The sequence below is a fragment of the Sapajus apella genome, unplaced genomic scaffold (genome assembly GCF_009761245.1).
Source record: "Sapajus apella isolate SASKATOON/1434 unplaced genomic scaffold, GSC_monkey_1.0 scaffold1, whole genome shotgun sequence".
NCBI lineage: Eukaryota > Metazoa > Chordata > Mammalia > Primates > Cebidae > Sapajus > Sapajus apella.
Window position 1 is genome coordinate 29,384,381 of NW_022436941.1, and position 22,622 is coordinate 29,407,002.

The 22,622-nt window shown below is 35.8% G+C and overlaps 1 protein-coding gene and 1 long non-coding RNA gene across 2 annotated transcripts in view; one reads left to right on the forward strand and one right to left on the reverse strand.

The window, feature by feature from the left end:
• The window catches only part of LOC116549238, a 14,620-nt gene extending 11,134 nt beyond the window's left edge, over nucleotides 1-3,486 (forward strand). Inside the window, exon 3 of the long non-coding RNA XR_004267765.1 lies at nucleotides 3,476-3,486. This is a non-coding gene — a long non-coding RNA (uncharacterized LOC116549238). The remainder of the gene's footprint in view (nucleotides 1-3,475) is intronic.
• CAMK4 (calcium/calmodulin dependent protein kinase IV) overlaps nucleotides 1-22,622 on the reverse strand; it is a 265,094-nt gene that overhangs the window by 191,923 nt on the left and 50,549 nt on the right. The window lies entirely within an intron of this gene.

Below are 22,622 nucleotides of genomic sequence, written 5' to 3' on the forward strand. Positions count from 1 at the left end.
AAAAAAAAAAAAAAAAAAAAAAAACCTATTGGTTCAAGTTGTCCTTGTTCCCCTCTCATTTCCTGCTCTTTCTATTCTAACCACTAGACAACAGTGGGGATAAGGAGGAGGAGCCCAGCCTATGAACGTTTTAGAATATTGTAGATTCCCTCCAGAAAGTAAATTCCAAAATGCATTTTGGAGTTAAAGAGCAAATAAAGACAGCAACCTTTCTTATGCGTGCCAGGAGCCATAATTCCATTCTAACTTTTCCCTAAAACACATTAGTCTGATCAGAGAGAGCTTTTACAGACACAGATCTAGGTTAAGCTCATCTTGCTATCACTAACTGTGGTCTTCACTGACACCAAGCTGGAGGCGAAAGGATAAACTGATAATTCTTAGGAGTCATTTTAGACCTGGAGTTCTTGAACCTAACTTGAACCAAAATTCCCGTATGTTTCACTAACTTTTTTTTTTTAATTGCATTTTAGGTTTTGGGGTACATGTGAAGACCTTGCAAGATTGTTGCATAGGTATACACGTGGCAGTGTGATTTGCTGCCTTCCTCCCCATCACGTATATCTGGCATTTCTCCCCATGCCATCTCCCCCACAACTCCCCACCCCCTGCTGTCCCTCCCCTATTTCTCTCCAACAGACGCCAGTGTGTAGTGCTCCCCTCCCTGTGTCCATGTGTTCTCATTGTTCAACATCCGCCTATGAGTGAGAACATGTAGTGTTTGATTTTCTGCTCCTGTGTCAGTTTGCTGAGAATGATGGCTTCCAGGTTCATCCATATCCCTACAAAGGACACGAACTCATCATTTTTTATGGCTGCATAGTATTCCATGGTGTATATGTGCCACATTTTCCCTGTCCAGTCTATCATCGATGGGCATTTGGGTTGGTTCCAGGTCTTTGCTATTGTAAACTGTGCTGCAATGAACATTTGTGTGCATGTATCCTTATAGTAGAACGATTTATTGTTTCACTAACTTCTGCAGTAGAATATTGACTATGATTTTTAGATTGAGAAGTGAGCATGATGCTGCATCTAAATGAAAAATTTGTAGAATATGGAGGGACATTGACAATAGTCATGCTTTTAAAGATATTTATTGTTGGATACCCTCCCTATGTAACTATCTCCTTTTTACACTATTTATTCATTTGCAGATAGGCTGGTTTCTTTTTCTATTTTAAACTCTTAAATAGGAGATAAGGGGGAAGCCAATTTAGGAGAATTATCATGAAGAGTTAAATTTGAAGCCAGAACAACTGCAAATAAACCCTTTCAAACCACCGCAGCTGGCAATATGTTTTTAATTTGAAATTTAAATCTGTAAGACTTTTAAAGTCACATATTTCTAAAATAAAATTTGCCTCTTGATGTTTTATGTAAAGAATTACTTCCCTGTATAGATATCAGAGCTTTAAGGCAATCAGCTTTTTATCACTTTGGATTAAAACGTGGAAAATATGACAGTTTCATGCACTGCACACAGCTTAGTAGCATCTGCAGCAATTTAATAATTATTCATGATAATAGTAGTTTGAGTATATAATTTAAGAAAAATGCAACCTGCATTTCAAGAAAGGAGGAAACATTGCCTAATTTCAGGACATGAACTCAAGCACCAAGGGAATCACTCAGATGCCTGCTCTTCTGAGTTCCCGCTGGATTTTCTCAAAAAAAAAAAAAAAAAATTAGAAATAAGCAAAATTTGAAACAGAATACAGAACATGTGCATCAGTTATGCTTTTGTAGCTTAGACAGTGCTAGCATTTATAAGATATCACTATCTTGCTTTTGAACTGAATAATATATAACTCAACCACGATTCTGAAAACTCTAGGGCAAAAATTAAAGAGAATATTTGTGGTATCCTCAAACTTTTAAGCTGTTTCTTCTAATTTAATAACTCAAAATAATTTTTAGTTAAAAAAAGCAAATTACAAAAAAATGCACATGCCTAATGCAGCTATTTTTAAACTATGCATGTATGTATGTGCAAAGTAATTAGACATTAGACGGAAATACACAAAATGAAATATGATGTAATTAGGAATTATTTTTCCTCAAATTTACCTAAATAGCATTTTTAGCACTGTGAGTATTTGTAGTTTTATAAGCCCATGACTCAATCATCTGTGAATTTCTTAACTTTCCTATTAATGTATGGGGCTATCATTTTTATTTCATTGATGGCATCAAAACAACTGTGAGCTTTCTATATGTATTCATCTGAATACATTAGCAATTGAATGGGTGGGTGAACAAAGGGATAAATACAAGCAAATAACAAACTTTCCCAATTTTCATGAAAGCAAGTCATTTTTAAAAAGCAGACCACAGGCCGGGCGCAGTGGTTCACACCTGTAATTCCAGCATTTTGGGAGGCCGAGGCGAGCAGATCATGACGTCAGGAGTTCGAGACCAGCCTGACCAACATGGTGAAGCTCGTCTCTACCAAAAATGTAAAAATTAGCTGGGCGTGGTGGCAGGTACCTCTAATCCTAGTTACATGGAGGCTGAGGCAGAAGAATCATTTGAACCTGGGAGGTGGAGGTTGCAGTGAGCCGAGATTATGCCGTTACACTCCAGCCTGAGACTCTGTCTCAAAATAAAAAAAATAAAAAAATAAAGGAGACTACCACCACAAGAGCATCGAATATATCTAAGTTTCAATAAGCATAGTGTTTTCCTTCAAAAATTTATATATAAGCTTAAATTAATAGATCTAAAAATACTAAAACTAATATTTACCTAGAGAGCCCCATCCAACAATTAACTGAAGGTGTTCTGCCAAATAATAAGGATTGGTTTCTTAGTCCTCTGGGCACCCCAGAATCCAGAACAATGTATGACACATACCATTTCTCCATATGTGTTTGTGGCAGGAAAGAATAAATGTGGGTGTCATTGATGTCCGTTCTACTTCCTTTAAGGGAAATCACTGGTTCCATTACTCTGAATGCCAATTATACTAACTTTAACAAAAATCAAGCCCTTTCTCTGTCAATGCTTCCTATACAGTATTATTTCAAATACAGGAGCCCTGCCCATTTCTAAAGGCAGGCACATCGCTGCATTCAAGCATTAAATTCTGCAAAAATTCATTTTTAAAAGACACGTCAAATATATATATATATTTGAGACAGTATCTTGCTCTGTCACCCAGGCTAAGGGCACTGGCATGATCACAGCTCACTGCAGCCTTGGCCTCCTGGGCTCAAACGATCCTCCCATCTCAGCCTCCCAAGTAGTTAAGACTACAAGTGTGCACCACCACACCCAGCTAATTTTTTTCTTTTTTCTTATTGTTGTTACAGACATGGTCTAACTATGTTTCCCAGGCTGGTCTCAAACTCCTGGGCTCAAGCGATCCTCCCACCTCAACTTCTTAGAGTATTGGGATTACAGGTGAGAGCCAGCATGCCTGACCCTCAAATATATTTTTGAAATCCAAATTCATGATAACAAAAGACTAAAGGAAGACTTAGATTTTCTCACTATGCTATTAAGAAGAGAAAAATATGTCTTTTTCTGAAGTTATAGTCTTGTTTTCACCAATGAAATAAGGTAGGCCTTTACTGTATGTGTCCTCATTTATATACACATTGCATATATACACACACACACACATATATACACACACATTTATATATGTACACATGCATTCATACCTTATATAGCATTATTTTACTGAACAATCTGTGGCTAATAAGGAGTTTGCAATATAAGTTTTAAAGGAACTTAGATACATTTAAACATGATAACAATACAGAATGTTGCTGAAAGCCAACCTGTTTCAGATACACTATCACTATCCATGAGGGTGATAGCATGGAGCTAATTATGAAGATACGTTGTCCCTGGTGCTATTGTCAGACTGACTGAATATGCCAACCCAGTGTTACCATGACCTAGGGTATGCATTTACGATTTGACAGAAAATTTTCTGCAAATGTGCATGTTTCTTTATTCTTCTGAAGACCACTGATTTTGGTGCAGGATGTTAGAACATAAATACATACCCATTGTGGCTTTTGTATTTTCATAAGCACCTGCAAATTTTTAAAACACGTTTTGTGTAATGTATACACACTATCCTTATAAAATACTATGTCGTCAAGAAAAACCTAAGATATCAAACAAGTAAAAAATATAATATCAAAGGTAGATAAGGAAAAGAAACTAAGAAAGCAAATGCCCTACATACATGTTTAAAAATACAGGCCAAGTGTTATGGCTCATGCCTCTAGTCCCAGCACTTTAGGAGACCAAGGCAGGAGGATTACTCGAGACCAGGAGTTTGAGACCAGCTGCTCAGTATAGCAAGACCCTGTCTCTACAAAAACATTAAAAGTTAGCTGGGTGTGGTGGCACCTGCGTGTGGTCCTGGGGGCTGAGGCAAGAGGATCACTTTGGCCCAGGAGGTCAAGGCTGCAGTAAGCTCTGATTGTGCTACTACACTCCAGTCAGAGTAACACAGTAAGACCCTGTCTCTAAAAACATGAAAAATAAAATTACTGATTAATTAGATTCTTAACAGAGACTTCAGATAACATAAGTTACCAAGGAGACAGGTACTGTGAAGACATAAGGATGAGTAAAACTTTCCACTTGCTTTGGTTAACTTTAAAGAAAAGTAAGAGTGTGTTGATAGATATCAAGAGAGAAACCATGATTACAGGAAAGAAAATCAACAGCTATTTATCATCTTTTTAGTTACTTTTCATTTCTAAAATATCTATTATATTTTTTGTCACAAATTTAATACACATTATGTATTGAATATTCAAAAAATACAGGAAATCATTAAGGAGAAAATAATGTCACCACTGGATATAACTAGTGTTAACACAGATTTTTCAAACTGTTATTATTTTTTGAATACATAAACATATCTCCTACACTTAATAATTAAATCCGATGCATATTTACATTAGATAACTTGACATAAAAATGAGTGATTCATTAAAAGTTTTGAGCTTATTTTACTTATAATTTTCAATCTTATGTATACATAAACCACAAGAAAATTGATTCTGAGATTCTTGCCTTAGAATTTCCCATGGTAACATAAGGAGTCAGGTGGCATTTTAATTTAAATGGCATTCGGACTATATAAGCCCAAGTTTCTTGATAGAATCCAAATCTGCTTATGTGGTTCCATACATTTTACATATTGACTTTTACATAAACCTCCAAAAGAAGTGTGACTTTCAACTCTGCAGGTATGAGCAGGGGACCCTGGGCACCTTACCTTATGCCTGCACTTCTCCCACTTCTCACCATGTAGTCTCCCTGCTGATTCTATCATTGGACCACATGGCATCCACACACGTGCAACTCACAAATGTGGAAAAGCTAATGTCTTTTAGTGCTTGTCTGTGGCCAACTGAAGAGTCACTGGACAAAATGTTCCCCTTGGCTCTGCCCCCAATCCCAGCCTCTGATGGATGGTTCTGAGTAGCAGATTATACGGCTTCTCAGGGGATAGACCCATGGATGTAAGCAGTTACACTTCAGGCTCACACATCTTTACACTGGCTGTCCTTCATTTTCCAGTTTATTTCTCTTATCCTGTACTCCTACTGCCTGGAATTTAATTCCTTAATTAAGTTATACGTCATAATAATTTTGTCTCAGGCCATTACTTCTGGCTAGGGATTAATGCATGACAAGAAGATGCAAAAACGTTTGCATAGCCATGGGAATTACTGGCCTTGCTTTTAAGATTAGAAGCACGTGGCCTAATAGCACAATGAAATGGCCAGTTATAACATTATCTTAGGTTCAAGTTCAAGGAAAATTTTTATGGGTTGGGGAGCAGGCATCTATTCTCCAAAACAGGGTTTATGTGTTGAACCAATAGCATATCTATGATACAGGTCTGGAGTGTACAAGCCTCGAAATCTAGGGACAAAGGTAGGATGGGCTCTTCTCACCAATACTCACAATCATCCACATGTGGAATTAGTACTTCCTGTCCCCACAGCTTTACACCATGCCATAGAATATTGGGTTCCCAGGGAGATACTGCTTCCACCAGCAGACATAATCAAGTTCCAACTAAATTTTAGATTCTTCATTATTGTGGACCAATAGGTAAAGAAATGAGTTTCTGGCCGGGCGCGGTGGCTCAAGCCTGTAATCACAGCACTTTGGGAGGCCGAGGCGAGTGGATCATAAGGTCAAGAGATCGAGACCATCCTGGTCAACACGGTGAAACCCCGTCTCTACTAAAACTACAAAAAATTAGCTGGGCATGGTGGCACGTGCCTGTAATCCCAGCTACTCAGGAGGCTGAGGCAGGAGAATTGCCTGAACCCAGGAGGCGGAGGTTGCGGTGAGCCGAGATCACGCCATTGCTCTCCAGCCTGGGTAACAAGAGCGAAACTCCGTCCCAAAAAAAAAAAAATGAGTTTCTGTATTATGAGGAGTAACCAACCCTGAGAGCTAGCATTTCTGCTACACAATGGGGGTAGGGAGGAGAATGAATGTGGGGTGATTCATTGGCATCTCTTGGTGCACTGTGATAATGGTGAATGAGCAACTGCAGCAGCTACAGGCCATCAAAAGCAAGGCATCTAAAGGTTTAGATCACTCGGGGATAAAGATGTAGAACCACTCAGAGATTGGTGTCCAATTGCTGTCCAAGAGCAAGAAAAATCTAGAATAAATGGTGCAGCAAATTTAGAGTGAATATCAACTACAACCATGAGATTACTTGCAACAATGAGGACTATTAGTTGTTTCACTACCCTTCTTGCCTAAGTCCTTTAGAGATTATGACAGGCCACTATACTGAAGGGGTTACTTTGATAATTAGAAGTGGTGAGGAGGATATCCTGTATTCACAAAAAATAAAGGTCCCTTATGTAAGCTGAATATTTGACTTCATGCCTGTATTTCAACAACTCCTCTCTCACCATGAGCTTCCTATTTAGGCTAGACCACCAGATCCTTCTCAGTACCCACACACGTACAACCCAAAAGTGTAAGGAAATTAGCTCTCTGTGCATGGGCCTTTAACCAATAGGAGCTAGGAACTGGCTGATACACAGTTATACTTTTTTTCCTACAATGGAAGGTCTTGAGAGGCAGGTTATTGCCTTGTGGAACAATCCTCTGAGATTGGGTAATCCATTCCAACTACTGGTAGCTTGTTCAGTAATGCATCATTTTATCAGCTTCACCTCCTTTTCTGTTTCATTTCCCTTACTATTCGCCCCTGCTCCTTGGGGCTTCCCTCTCTAATAAAGTAATAGCATATGTACTCTCCACCTCATGCTCTCCCATAAGGGGAAAGGAGGCTACGATAATATAAAAGTATTTTCAAAAATCAACACAGAAGATAAACAATAGAAAAATGAGTAAAAGACTGAATAGGGGCTTCATAAAAGAGGAGATCTGAACAGGCTATAAACTAAAAACAGTGCTCAACTGTTAGTAATCAGAAAAATACAATAAAATTTCAGGCACTGTCTCAAAACAGTGTGATATGGCAAAGATGTGAGGTAATGGAGACTCTCATATACTATTGGTGGGACTGTAAATAGGTATAACTTCTTTGATAAAAAGAAACACTTTAATGAAGCAAAACTATGCATCCCTATGAGCACCAATCCCTCTTCTGACCACCTACCCTAGAGAAACTCTTGCACATGTGTGCTACATTACAAAACAAGATGTTTAAAGCATCATTGTTTGTAACAGCTAAAATGTGGACACAAGCCAACTGGCCTTGAGCCGAATGGAAAAATAAATTGTGGTAATATTTTTATAATAGAATATCGTAAGGCAATGAAACAAAAAAACTAGAACCATGTTCAAAACATGAATAAATCTTAAAAACTTAATTTGACCAAAAGAAACAGATCAAAATATTATACACTGTGTAATTTCATTTATATAAAATTCAAAATGGACAAAACTAAACTATATGATTTGCAACTGCACACTTAGTGATAAAAGTACAAAGCAAAGCAAGGAATTTGATTACCATAAAAAGGAAAGGGATATGATTAGGAGAAGGCCTGCCAGATGCATCTGGAGTGCTGGCAATTTCCCATTTCTTTTCCTGGGTGGTGGTTTTGCTTAACAATGTTTCATTAGGGAGCATATCTATATTTTACACACTTTTCTATAGCTATGGGGATTTTGCAATAAAAAGGTTAAGACACAATTTTTAATTTGCTTTTCATGAGAGATAACCACCTTTTAAACGTTACATCATCTCTAAGGGTCATATCAGTAAATGTTATAGAATGGCAATGATTAAAAAATCTGGAGACAGATTCTGGAGAGGATGGAGAGAAATAGGAACACTTTTACACTGTTGGTGGGAGTGCGAATTAGTTCAACCATTGTGGAAGACAGTGTGGCGATTCCTCAAGGATCTAGAAATAGAAATGCCATTTGACCTAGCAATCCCATTATCGGATATATGCCCAAAGGATTATAAATCCCGCCTTTGAGACTTACACCCACTTGTTATCTTGGACAAACATCTTGAACATTCCAAGCATCATTTGAAAAGGGGCTGCAAAGGACTGTTAAGTGGAATAAAATACATAAAAGCTGTTATATAACTTAACAATCACATCATTGTTCATTATTATGCCAATTTAATTTTATATTAAATGTTCTAATTATATGAACACATAAGCAAGAATTAGTCAACTATACATTTTCAAGTAAAAATAATCTATATGGTATTGTGAGATCCCAAAAGGCACAGATATGCAACACTGGACAAAGGTTTACTCTCTCTGTAGCTCTCTTTCTTCATCTTTAAGAAGATGTTAAGAGTTACCTCAAAAGGGTGATTATGATGATGAAATGAGATGACATGTGAAGGCTGCTCTGTACAAAACCTAGAAACCTTTAACTCTCAGATATTGCTCTCATTATCAGAATATGGGTTTCACTGAATTTTATATACCTCCATTTTTCTCTTACAAAAGTATGTCCCCAGCTCGATGACTTATACTTTGTGTTTTGGTCACATACCAATTCAGCTTCTGATTGATTCTGTTTAATGTCCCATTTATCCTAAACTTGGGTGATGGCAGCGTCACAGCAATGCTACTAACGACAAGTCTATGAGTAACGAAGGGTCCTCTTCACCAGACTCTCTTACTTTATCAGAAAAATGGAAGACCACATGTAAATGCCAAAAGCAATTCCCCCAAACACTGCTCTGTCATCACATGGGAAACTACCCAACGATAAAGCAGAATTCACCTGCTGATAAAAAACACTAATATTATCAGTGGACCATAATAACACTGACAGGGAACACGAGCAGCTCACCATTAAGAGGATGACCATAAAAATGGATAAATATATCACTTTATTCTAACAGCACAGAAGAGTTAAAATTGCAGCCATAAACAAAAGAGAAAAGATAGGAAGAATTTTCCACATGAAAAAGCATGGATTTTGAATGAATTCAGAATGACATCCATTGCAGCTATGCTTACAGCACAGTGGGTGACATCATTAAGTAGAGGAACCTCAATTTTGGCAGGACTTTTAAGTGTGTTTATAGAAAAACTTTTAGAAAAGCTAATAAGTATCATCCTGCTGACACATTGTGTTATTGAACAACTAAGTTAGTAAAGTACCACAGCATTCTGATTTCCATTAAAATCAGATTTCCATTGGCAACCTGTGCTTATATGAATAAGCACATCGAAGTCTACAAAAACGTAAATTTAGTAGGATTCATCATAATGCACAGAGTACATGAATATCTCAGATGCGTGTGCATATGTATAGCTCATTTCCCAAAACATATATTAGCTGTTCATTAGTATATTTCTTTCTAAATATTCTGCAGAGTACTGTTCTCCTTCTAGTGTACCACGATCACTTTAAGACAATTTTCATTTGTTTTAATTCCTTGAAGTAGGGCTTTATTTTTATGCTCCAGCCAAAAGAACAGTATGTGATATAATTCTTATTTTAGTGACAGACATTCCATATGTACCATGCATAAAATGTTAAAAAATTAGAAATCATCCAATATTTCCAGGATGTGTAGCATATGACACAGCAATAGCTTCCACTGATTTACAGTTAGGTTCCATAGGCAATTTTGTGAAAAAGTGAGTGTGTCATAATTTTAGGAGGAGATATCTCTTTTTCATGATTTAGGAAAAGATAAATCAGGAACAAAAAATACGTTAGGTGGGCAATCAAAATCTCACTAAACACTTGCTTATTATCCATGGGGATCAGAAATACTGGAGTATGTTTAACTTCCAAATTAGCAAAAATAACATCAGGAAAAAGAAGAAATAATGCCCTCAAATAGCTTTCTCTTCCTTTGGACTCTTTTGCCTATTATGAGCCTTTAAAGTTCAACAGTTTTGCCATGCTGCAGGGAAGCTCTTGAAGCTCTAAACTAAGTATCTTCATCAGAGGGAGGTGGGGAGGTAGAGCAAAAGAGACTATCTTAGGTTGGTGCTTCTGTCTGTGCCTGGGACCAAGCTTGTACAAGTCAGCCCTCAAAGGTTAGCAGAATCCAAATCTGAAGTGATAGGTGAAAAGTAGGAAAAGATTCTAAGGAAAGCCATTATGCAGAGACCAGATAACTTTTTAGTTTCTCATTAGTTCATCTTTATGTTTCTCATATTACCCAATACAGTGCCTTGCAATAGTAGACTACCACTAAAGGTCTTTTGATTGAATATATTAATGTTTATTTAACAAACCCACATGGATGCGTAACTTTAAAAATGTCAAAGCTAAATATAAAGTATTTGTTGCCTATGATCACCTTCTAGCAATCTAGATATTGAAAATCTTCTGGCTAATAGAGTTAATTAGGGTTACATGAAGGGTGTCATTTAAATAATTTGTGATAACAAATTTAAAGAAGGGAGACTATAATTTTTGCTTCACAGTTACCTTGTTATTAATTTAGTGATTTGTTTTAATTACATATTAAAGTTTCACCATATTCAAAATGTCAGACCTATTTTACGAAAGCCTCACAAATTATCTATTTTAAAACTTTATGACACTACTCACATAAAATGATTTTTCAAGTAAAGTGGAATAGCAAAGAAAAAGGAAACAACCTAAATGCTCATGAGGATAGAAATAGATCATTAAAATATGTTACATTTTTAAACAGTATACTATTAATCAGTTACAATGAATGAACTACTTTAGTTCATCAATTTCAAGATATATTTTAAATTGGTAGCATCATATACTTGCCATTGAATAAACAGTAGGAATGCCTCTATTGCCACTGATTAAGAATGAAAAAAAAATGTTATTCCTGAAGGCACACTTGGACAACTACAACCCTGTAACACTGCATGCAACAAACCATTTCAGAGTTATTTGAAGAATGATTATGAATTCTGATTGTTATTTGAAACCTTCTATTCACACCTCTGGACAGATCAAGAAAGTGTGAGCATCATGAATGCCACAATGGGTATCAGCAGTTTGGAAGACATTACTGGGAATAATAGTGGAGCATTCTTTAAAAAACTGTTTCTTCATCCATACTCTTGACGGCACAGGCTATGGTACTGTTTGGAAAAACACAAGCATCAGTAACTGAAGCAAGCAGTGATTAAAGAAGAATTTAACTCTGACTGTGAAGAGGTTTTAGAATATCTTAACTAATTTTTCTTATGTTTTCCTTTCTATATGCACAGACTACATTAGTCATAAATAAATGATTTAAAATTCTACATATAAATAAGTCTAAAAGAGCTTTCAATAAGGATGTCAGTTTAACTGGCAAAGGTTTTGTTTTCTATCTTAGTGATACAAAAATACTGATAAGTCCAATATGACAGATCTTTATGCAAGTCCAAACCATCCCTGATTTACAATGGTTCCACAACTTACACAATTTTGGCTTTATGATGTTATGAAAGCAATACACCTGAGGTAGAGACTGTATTTTGAATTTTGAATTTTTGATCTCAAGCTTTTCCCAGGCTAGCGACAAGTGGGACAACTTGTGATGCTTGGCAGCAGTGGTGAACGACAGCTCCCAGTCAGGCATGTGACCACAAGGATAAACAACTGACACTCTGCAGTGTGATGTGCTGCCAGATGATTTTGCCCAACTGTGGGCTAATGTAAGTGTTGTGAGCACATTTAATGCAGGCTAGGCTTAGCTGTCATGTCCCATAACTTAGGCATATTAAATGTGCTTCTCACTTACTGTACTTTCAACTTGTGATAGGTTTATTGAGACATAAGTACGTCCATTATGAGTTGAGGAACATTATACAAGGATAGATCTCACAAGCATATTGTTGAAAAAAAGTAGGTTGCAAAAATATCCATACAGTATGATCTTACTTGTAAAGAAAGAACTCACGTAGAGTGTAAACCTGTATTTTTGTGGCTATACACACAAGCAAGTCAAAATATAAAAAATAAACTGAAAGAAAACACATAGCTAATTATAGAAATTAATTTGATCCAAGAGGAGGTAAAAGATTGGGAATTAAGGTCATAGAAAAATGTGATTTAACTAATTCACTCATAAAGTTCTACTTTTCAAATGAGAAATATATTCTTACAGTATTGATTTTTTTCAAGCAATGTATGCCCAGAAAAACTGCCCAAGAACAAATATATACAAATATCGCCCAGTGGTTATTATGAGTAGTTAATGGGACTGTCAGTCTTTTCTTATCTTCTAGCTGAAACTTTTCAATTTCCACATCAGTCCCCTAATTTAAGAGTAAAATAACACTAGGGAACTGCATATACACTTGTATTTTAAATGTCACTTAAGAGAATCAACCATTAGCTTGATTATGCATCTATCAGAGTGACCCAATAGTATTAGCCAAACAGCCCTACATTGTTTGCCATTTGACTTCCTCTTTGAGGAAAAGATGCAATGAAGAAAAAAATACAATAAATTAGGAAGTCATTGCTCTAATTCCAGAAAATTTCTTGTCGATTTTAGATAATTTTTCATGAGACACAGCCATTCTTTCATCATCTATCTTGATATATGTAGTTATAAACATGGCTTTAAATGCTCATGAACTTTACTTCTTAAATCAAAAGTTTATCCTTATATCTCTTGATAATCTTCTCATTACATAACCCAGAGAAACCAAAAAGATCTCTCTGGATTATGTAGTAAAGAGCTTTAACTCCTTTCTCCTGAAATGCTATTCTCTTCTTCCTTCTAGAGAAAGATGAATGATATGTGTGCTTTACAATTCAGCATGGAAAGAAGAATTAGGTTTACCATAGATTAAGGGAGAGGGGATGCAGGCAGGAAATAGCTATATTTTATTCTATGTACTGTATCACTTATAGGAGGGTTTCGAGAAAAACATTATCCTAGTTATGCTAAGCTAAAAAGTTAATACAGGAAAGTAGGAGGGCAAAATCATTGGCAGGACTACAGTAGCAGGCTTTAGGATAAGCCCCAGCAGCAGAGCCCAGAACAGCACTGCAGAACTGTCCAGCATGTTGCCATCAGAAATTTTTGGATTTCTAGATCCATGAGTCTGGAAGCCACCAACAACTCTGCTTAAATAGTCTCTTGACACCTAACAAACTAGTGCCTTGCCTGTAGAATACTGTTATAGAAAACAAAGAAATCAAACTTCCCACAACTGGATTTGGCAATATCAACACCACAGCAGAAACATCGCCCCAACCTTCCTTTCTCCTCCAGATGTTATTTGAGTGTATAAAACTGGCAGGGCCAAATCACACCCAGAAACTCAGCAAAATCTAAGGAAGATTCCAAAAACTCTCCTGCCCTTCTCACTGTTGGTATCATAGCAACCATCCAACCAATGCTAATATTCCATTAATATTCTGAAGAAGTATATCCAAGCACTCTGAATTTTGTTCTGCGTTTTAATTAAAATTCTCAGAGGTCCACAGTGAGATTATGCTTCCTCTCTAGCCTACTTCCTTTCTGGTCCTGGTCTCTGCCAATTTGCATGTAGAGCTCACTGTGTCACAGTTACCATCTGTTTAAATAACCCACATCTCAGAGATTTACACGGCCGCACGTGTCTCAGCAAACCTTTCAGTTTGGAGATCTAGGTCAGCTAGCCTAGATTTTTAACAGAACAGTTGGCTTTCCTATAGAAATAACTGTATTTAGAATTTTGGAGTGCTCAGTTTTGTGCCAAGTCCTTGATCATCTGCATATATTTTAATTGAAATAAGGCAGCCTGATAGAGAAGCAGCAGCATAGGTATTAAAGATAAGACCTTTGGTAGGTCACTTAAAACCTGATTAATAACTAGCTTATGTAACTGGCAGACTTACTGTGAGTCCCAAAAAATAATGTAAAAGAATTCGAGCCATTGCATTTTTGTCTGCCTTCTACAGTACAATGTTTGTCCAGTGCCTTCAGAATGTTTTTTATATCAAATCTGTAATTTGCTGAAGCTGATTTTTAAAAGTAAGATGGTATCATTATTGCCTGATATTTTTCTAATTAGAAGATTCATTTAAAAGCTTGTTCTGTTTCAAAAAAAACCCCTATTACTGTGATGCCTGGGGAATATTCTTATTCTATTAGTAAATCACAATCAAATATATAAAAACACATTTTAGAAGATATTACTGTTCTTTTTATGAAAACTGCCTTCCAGTGTTTTTACTTACAAACTACAATACAGATATCAAATTGACAGGTGTTTCAGACATCTTCTAACTTCAATACTGCTGTGAATACTGGCTCTATCACACTTTCTTCTTCCGAATGACCACATCCCTCAATTCACCCAATGAAGGCTTGTCAGGAGTGATCCTGTCATTCATTAAACTTAGTGTCCTAAGTTTCAACAATGCAAACAGCATTTGTGGATTGCCTAACTAAGCACCAGACCCAGAGGTGAGCACAAAGGACACAAGGATAAATATTACTCAATTCCTGCCATCGGAGAACTCAAAATCTATGGGTAAACACACACACACATACACACCAGGCACACACATATGTATGCACACTATGTAGAGCACTGCAAACAAAAACACAATATAATGAGTACCATATTTTTGGCATAAAAAATAAAGTGATTCAAAAGCCTTAAAGATAAGCAATAAATTAGCAGTAGGAGTTAGGAATTGCTGAATTAACTGTACATTCACACAAAGTAGAAGAATTGTGTTCTATAATCAGTAATTCTATCATACGAAGGGAAAAGATGACTCTCTGAGAAAATTTTACCCCTCCCTCCCTCTGGCACATCTGTGCTTGGTTGGTGCAACCTTGAGTATGCAGCATCTGGCTTTCTCGTACATGGATTTGATGGCTTGGGGCCAGGCCGATTGGCAGAGACAGCTGAGATCTGCAGAAGGGGTCCCAGTGTTGCTATGATGACAGAGCTCATCCTTCCAAGTAGCTCAGTAAGGGTTTCTCAAATTGAACTACAGTCACTGAGCTGGAAACCCAGGTCCCTTTGAACTTTGGCCCTGCCTCACTCCTTTCCTCCAGTAATATCCATCATTCTAACCTGACTTTTCAGGTTAGTATATACAATAAGTTCAAGCCTATGACAAAATTTGCTTCAAATAAAAGAAATAATGGGTCCAAACTAGACTTATTTCAGGTAAATTACACAAGTACTCCCCTCTGGGAAGGCTCTGTGTTGCAAAACTCCAGGGGTTGCACTTATACTACCTAATTTCTCAAAATTTATCATCCATGTGTTAAAATAAAATAGCCCTCATACTCCAGGGGGCGCCATTGAGCCATACATTATTAGAGTCTCTTAGGGCTGTCCCCAGACGTTGCATTGAGGTATCCCACTGCCATAGAGTTAGTGTGAACCAATCTTAAGGCAATTTACAATCCTTTCTAGAGCTCTCTAGGGTTATTTTTCCTATTAAAAGAGATCCGCTATATACTTACATTTTAAAAGTTCTTGTTATCACTGAACCCAGCCCTTTTTTCTCATTTCTTTGGAAAGGATAGAGTGGTTTCTTTGCAGGAAGCAAAATCCCAGTTTAAGATGCTTTGCTTAGAAAATGAACAATTATATCAGATTCTCCATGAAATACTCATTGCTAAATAAAAACTACCACATTAGACTGTGAACTTCTTTCTGTCGGGGATTTCTTCTCATCTGATACTTTTGAACTGCATGTACTGCCTTCTGCATTGCACTTACTCCATAAATATTTTTATATTTAGTTATTTGAACTATTAGTTTATTTACATAAATCTAACAGGATCTCTATTTATAATATAATGCAGTATATATGTTTTATATATATTTCAATGTTACAAAGCACATTACTGCCATTTTTTTTTTGTTAAGTTAAAGGTTTTTATAATTATGAGTGACCTTTCCCAAATTATTTTGAACTACTTAAACTGTACTGTAAAAAAGCAAACAAGCCTGATTCTCCTAATTTCATATTGAAACTATTGCATAAATCTGTGAAATGCAACATTTACAGGGATTTGAGACAATGCCCATTTCCAACACAAAGGTAGGCACTCCACGTGTCCAAAGCCATGCAGTGATTCTAAAGCTATCAAGCATTCTCTTCACTGAGCATTGTGCAAAGCACTAGAATTATTCCTGTAGGAAGGCAACAGAAGGAAAACCCTTGCCTTTATAGACATTATAATCTCAGTTAGGAGAACTAACGCATACAGAGGAATGCCCTAAAAACATTATTACAGACTCTGAAACAGAAAGTAATAGAATACGTTGATTCTTCAAATTCTACAATGGCTTACTTTGACCACATATTCTCCAAGTTACATTGCATCCTAAAATTTTTAAATAATTATTACTCATGTCTGAGAAATGATCAAATATTACTTATGACAGTACTGCATTTAAAATGTTTCCAGGATCACAGTTCTTATATTTACATACCAGCTAATCCTTATAACACATTCTAAATTCTCACCATTAAGAAGCAGTTTATAAAATCATTTGGTCCCCTAAACATCAATAAAAGCAGTGATATTATAAAAAAATATGAAATGATAAATGTACTGTAGAAGCCATTGAGATAAACAAAAAAATTGTGTATCATAGACTTAAAGAAAACAAATGAGTTTCATGACCAGCCTTTTAAAATTCATAATTTATTTTTTTAAATCTAAGAATTATATTGATTGCAAAGTAACATTGACTGTCCACATCCTTTCAGAGCTGCTGGAACTTATGATCTCCTACCAAAACGGAAGTAACTGTAACTCTTATTATGGGAAACTCTGAAAAGGAAGTAAAAAGGAAAATAAAAATAAAATACCTTCTAGCCTGATGAAATTGCAACAAGCAACTGGCCGGATGAAACACTGCTTTTAATCCCAGAAAATCAGTTGCAGGGAGTTTCTATGATGTATTATGCTTCTAATACTTTTTGACATAACTTGCCCACATGCCTCTGTTTAATTCAATGGATATTTTATAGCCAACTGCTTCAAAATCAAGCCAAAGACTCATTCCAGCTCCTACTAGACTCCAGTGTAAGTGGCTGAAAGCCTGTGGCCTCCAAAAACCACAGCTGACATCTCAAGGATTCAAATACTTCCAATATTCATGGAGCTGCATGCGTTTTGTCTATAAAACCTGGTTTCTCAAAATTTATCATCCATGTTTTAAAATCTTAATGAAAATTATGTAAAAGATACACTTTTCAAGGGCTGGGCGCGGTGGCTCACGCCTGTAATCCCAGCACTTTGGGAGGCTGAGGCGGGTGGATCACAAGGTCAAGAGATTGAGACCATCCTGGTCAACATGGTGAAACCCCATCTCTACTAAAAATACAAAACATTAGCTGGGCATGGTGGCACGTGCCTGTAATCCCAGCTACTCAGGAGGCTGAGGCAGGAGAATTGCCTGAACCCAGGAGGCGGACGTTGCGGTGAGCCGAGATCGCGCCATTGCACTCCAGCCTGGGTAACAAGAGTGAAACTCCATCTCAAAAAAAAAAAAAAAAAAGATATGCTTTTAAATAGTACATTTTGGACCACGTGAAAATACCTCCTGAGAAAAGGAAATTTGGTTAAGTGGGGAGATTTTCATTTAAAATGCTTAATTTCAGTCTAGAAAGATACTATCTATTGCAAAGGAATAGCAATTTTAAGATCAAATTGCTTATTGCCTTTGAAGGTTACAAGGGGCCAAACTTTTGTGATCAAAAAGGATCACAGCAAATGGTAACAGAAAGATGGTCAAGAATCATACTTTTTAAAAAATTTGGTAAGCATTCTTCAGTCTTAACATCTCTAATGTTTAACAATGATTAGGATATATTATTACTATTATGTAACTCATTAAGCAAGAGATGGGATCAAGATGACAGAATAAGAATCCATAGAAGTGCCCCATCCCATCCCAAACCCATACAAATAACAGAAACATGTTTGAAAAATAAAGGATTACACAAGGCTGGTGGAAAACAAGGCATGACCTAAGTAATCAAGAAAGCATAAAAAATACAATTTTTTAGATTTTTACTTAATATATACATACATATTTTTACAGATGGGGTTTTGCTATGTTGCTCAGGCTGAACTTGAACTCCTGGGTGCGAATGATCTTCCTGACCTCAGCCTCCCCAGTAGCTGGGACTACAGACACAGGCCACCATGCCCAGCAAAAAATATGTAAATGACAGAATGCCTAACGGCCAAAAACAATTTTAAATAAAAAAGGTGGAGAACAGCCCCAAGATAGCTGCAAGCTTTTGGGGAAGTAGGGTACACTGCCAATGAGAGGAATAGAGGTGGCCCACATGCTAAGGTGGCTGAATACACTGTGCTTGAAAAAAGGGGAGAAAAGAGAGTTTGAAAGAAAAACAGAAGTAGAGGATGGATATAAATCTTTAAACACTTATGTAATAGTAGTTTGCAAAACAGAGAATAGATACAGCAAACTAGAGGAAATGCTGCAGTAAATTATAAGAGAATATTTCTCACACTGAAATAAAAGCATTAGCCCTCACAATCAAAGGAATGAGGGATTTTAGAGAAAAACAAGCAAAGATCAGTTAATATTAGAATTAAACTGAATTCTCAACAATATTTGATATAAGAAGATGGTGGGACTATATATTTAAAGTCATGAAATATGCTACTTTGAACTTAAAATTCTTTTTTCCTTTTATTAAAATTGATATAGTTGTACATATTTTGGGGGTACATGAGGTTTTTAAGATACATGTATATAATGTGTAATGATCAACTCAGGGTAATTGGGATATCTATCATCTCAAACATTAATCTTTTTATGTTGGGAAAATTACAATTCTTCTAATTATTTTGAAATATGCAATAAGCTATTGTTAACTATAATTTCCCTACTGCACTATCAAATATTAGAACATTTTCCTTCTATCTAACCATATTTTTGTACCCATTAACCAACTTCTTTTCATCCTCCTAAACCTAAAATGTTCTACTCCCAACTATAATTCATATTCTAAAAGCAAAATAAAGATATTTTCAAGTATATGAGATTCTATTACTCTCAGACACTCTGAATCACTACAGGTGGTACTGAAGTATAATGAAAAATGAATAGAAGAGGAAGACCAAACAAAGATGTAATGGTGAACAAAGAAACAGTAAAATGTATGATAAAGTACCAGTAAGAATGCATTGTAATGTTTTAAATTCCAGTGACAATTTAGAATTTAAATCACAGGTGCTATCAACATGAGAAATGTCAAAAAAAAAAAAAAAAGGAAGAACAAAGTAAAGTGTTCTAAGATTCTGGTCTTGTTCTTGCGAATATACAACTCAGCATACTGAGAATACAAAGTAAGAAACATTCCTGACTCAATAAATGCAAGCTGCAAGAACTGCACAGCATAGTGACCATAGTTAATAGTATTGTATTGCATATTTCAAAATTACTAAGAAGGCAGATTTTAAATGTTCTCACAAGAAAGAGCTGACAAGCATGTGAGGTGATGGATATATTAGTCTGATTTAATCATTCCATAATGTATACATGTATCATAACATTACATTGTGACCCATAAATATATACAACTACTATTTGTCAAATAAAAATACAATAACATTAAGAAAAAAATCAAGAGCAACCATCATATTTCCTAGGGAAAGTTAAAGTTAGATATACGAAAAGGATCTCTCTATCTCTTCTACTGTTCAACAATATACTGGACTTTTTCATTAAGTAGTCTTACACATTTTTAAAAAAAAAAAAAAGAGTGGTATAACACTAAGGAAGAAACTAATAGTTGCCTACTCAATACTACTTTCTCCTTTTTCTTTTAACAAACTTCAGATTTTCCCAACAGATAGACACACATTAAAAAGTTATTTCACACGTAATGTTGGCAAGAATGTAGGGAAACAGATATCCCTTATTGAAGGTGAGTATTATTGAAGTGGTTATATTGGTATAACCTCTTTGAAGGGCTTTTTCCTATTAAAATTTTAAATGTGCATACACACTGATCCAAAAATTTTTCTTATCCAAATCCACCCTGGATACACACATGTATATATATGTATGCGTGTAGACATAAAAGAAGATATTTACTGTGGCATTGTCATAGTGTAACTTGGAAACAAATGTGCATCAGAAAGAAAATCGTTAAACAAACTAAACTTGCATACTAGTCACTCATTAACAAATATTTACTGAACACCAATTATGTGCCATTCCCTGTTCTAGGCCTTGGGAATGTATTAGCAAACAAATTCCAAAAATAAGCTTTTCATTCTAGGGGAGGAAGACAGACAATGAAGAAATAAATCTATTACATGTCAGGTAGTGATAAATATAAAGAAAAATAAAGCATGTTAAGGGGAGAGAGACAGAGAATGAGAGATTAAATGAGAGGATACAGGAGTTGGAGAGGACCATCAAGGAACTTCTGATGAGGCTGTATTTGAGTAGAGACTTGAATGAAGTAAGGACATGAGGCAAGAAAATATTAAGGACTGGAGCTTCTCAGTCAAGGAGACAGGTGGGCCTGTCTTCCATGTGTTCCAGAAACATTAAGACACAGCCAGTGAGCAGAAAGGAGTGGGCAAGGAGAAGAATGCAATGAGAGACAAGGCAGCCGTACTCCATAGACGCCATCAGGTAAGAATTTTAAATTTTATTCTAAGTTTACTGGATACCATACAGCTATTAAAATTAACAATGTAAGTATATAAGTCCTGCAGGTATAAAGAGCCTGCAGGACAGACTAACAAATTTGTGGAACAATACACACCTGCTAACACCTTTTATATTAAAAAGACACCCACACAAGACAAAGATAAAATGTTCTATGTGAATACATATATATGTGTGTTTACATGTATATATGTGTGTGTGTATATGTGTATATATACACACACATATACATTTTTTTAAAGCTGAAAGATAACATTTCAAAGAGGAAACATTAGTTTCTTTGAGGCAAAAACCTGGAACAGAGAAAAGTGGTCAAGAGGAATTTTGGTAAATCTACACACTTTTAAATTTCTTTATGAGAATGAATACATCTATTATTAAATTAAAATTAGACTAAAAAATAAAGATCATCTTTAACCATCCAGCAAACGTCTGTATACCTAAAAACCAGGTATTGTTACTATACTCTCTTCCAGATGAACACTTTATTTATTTTTTTACTACCCACCCTGCCACCCAGACACTTTAGAATCTTACAATCTGTATATAAATTGTTCATAAGTATGAAAATTACTCATAAAAACTATATTTTTCTAGACAACTGTATCTGCCTCTGTGAATGTGGATGTGCTTCTATATATATGTATTTATGCATTTATATAAAAATACATAATCAAATTTATGTATTTTTCTAAATATACAAATACTGTGTCACAAATGTTTGTGGCTGGGCCATTAGCACAAGATGGTAATGAATATAGAAGTAACTAATGAGAAATCATAACTAAAATCATCAGTGACTATTGGTCTAGAGATAACAGTTGTATAATTTTTGACACGATAATATGTCCAACACGACAACAGTTTCTAGACTTAGAGAAAAGTGAATCAGTGAGGCATCCCTTTCCAACAACTCCTGATTCAGGGAAGCACAGAAATACATATGGCACTTATGTACCTTCCTGGAAATGCAATTTTTTAGCAGGATGCTGATAATTAAGTTGAAAGCATAGTCCCCTACATTATATCTGAGTGTATCAGAGTGGGAAAATATGTACATAATCTGACAACTGGGTATGGATAGCCCTAGCAAATTAATTTTCTTATTGCTAAGTAGTTCATAAACACCCTGCATAGAGACAAGGTTTATACAGAGAAGTGATGTACAGATACAAGACTCTGCAGAAATATTGGTGCTCCCTACTTTCTCTCAAAGCTTCTATTCTCAAAGTAATTTATTTTATTTCCTCTGAAATGACAGTCAGACATTTTGCAACTTTGTGGAAATACTTGAATAATTCTATTTACAATACTTCCAAGTAATTATCTTAATTACAAAAAGTCAAATATGTAACATTACCTAATATCTAATTCACAGATACTGCCATAGTACATGATATAGATATGTTAAATCCAGTTTAAGTTTTATGTGAATGCATGTAAGCTGTAGTTTCTCAAGATTATAGCTCCAAAATATATTGCTCAGCTCTAGGCCCAAATCTAGGTTTCTGCCACTTAATAGTATAATCTCCT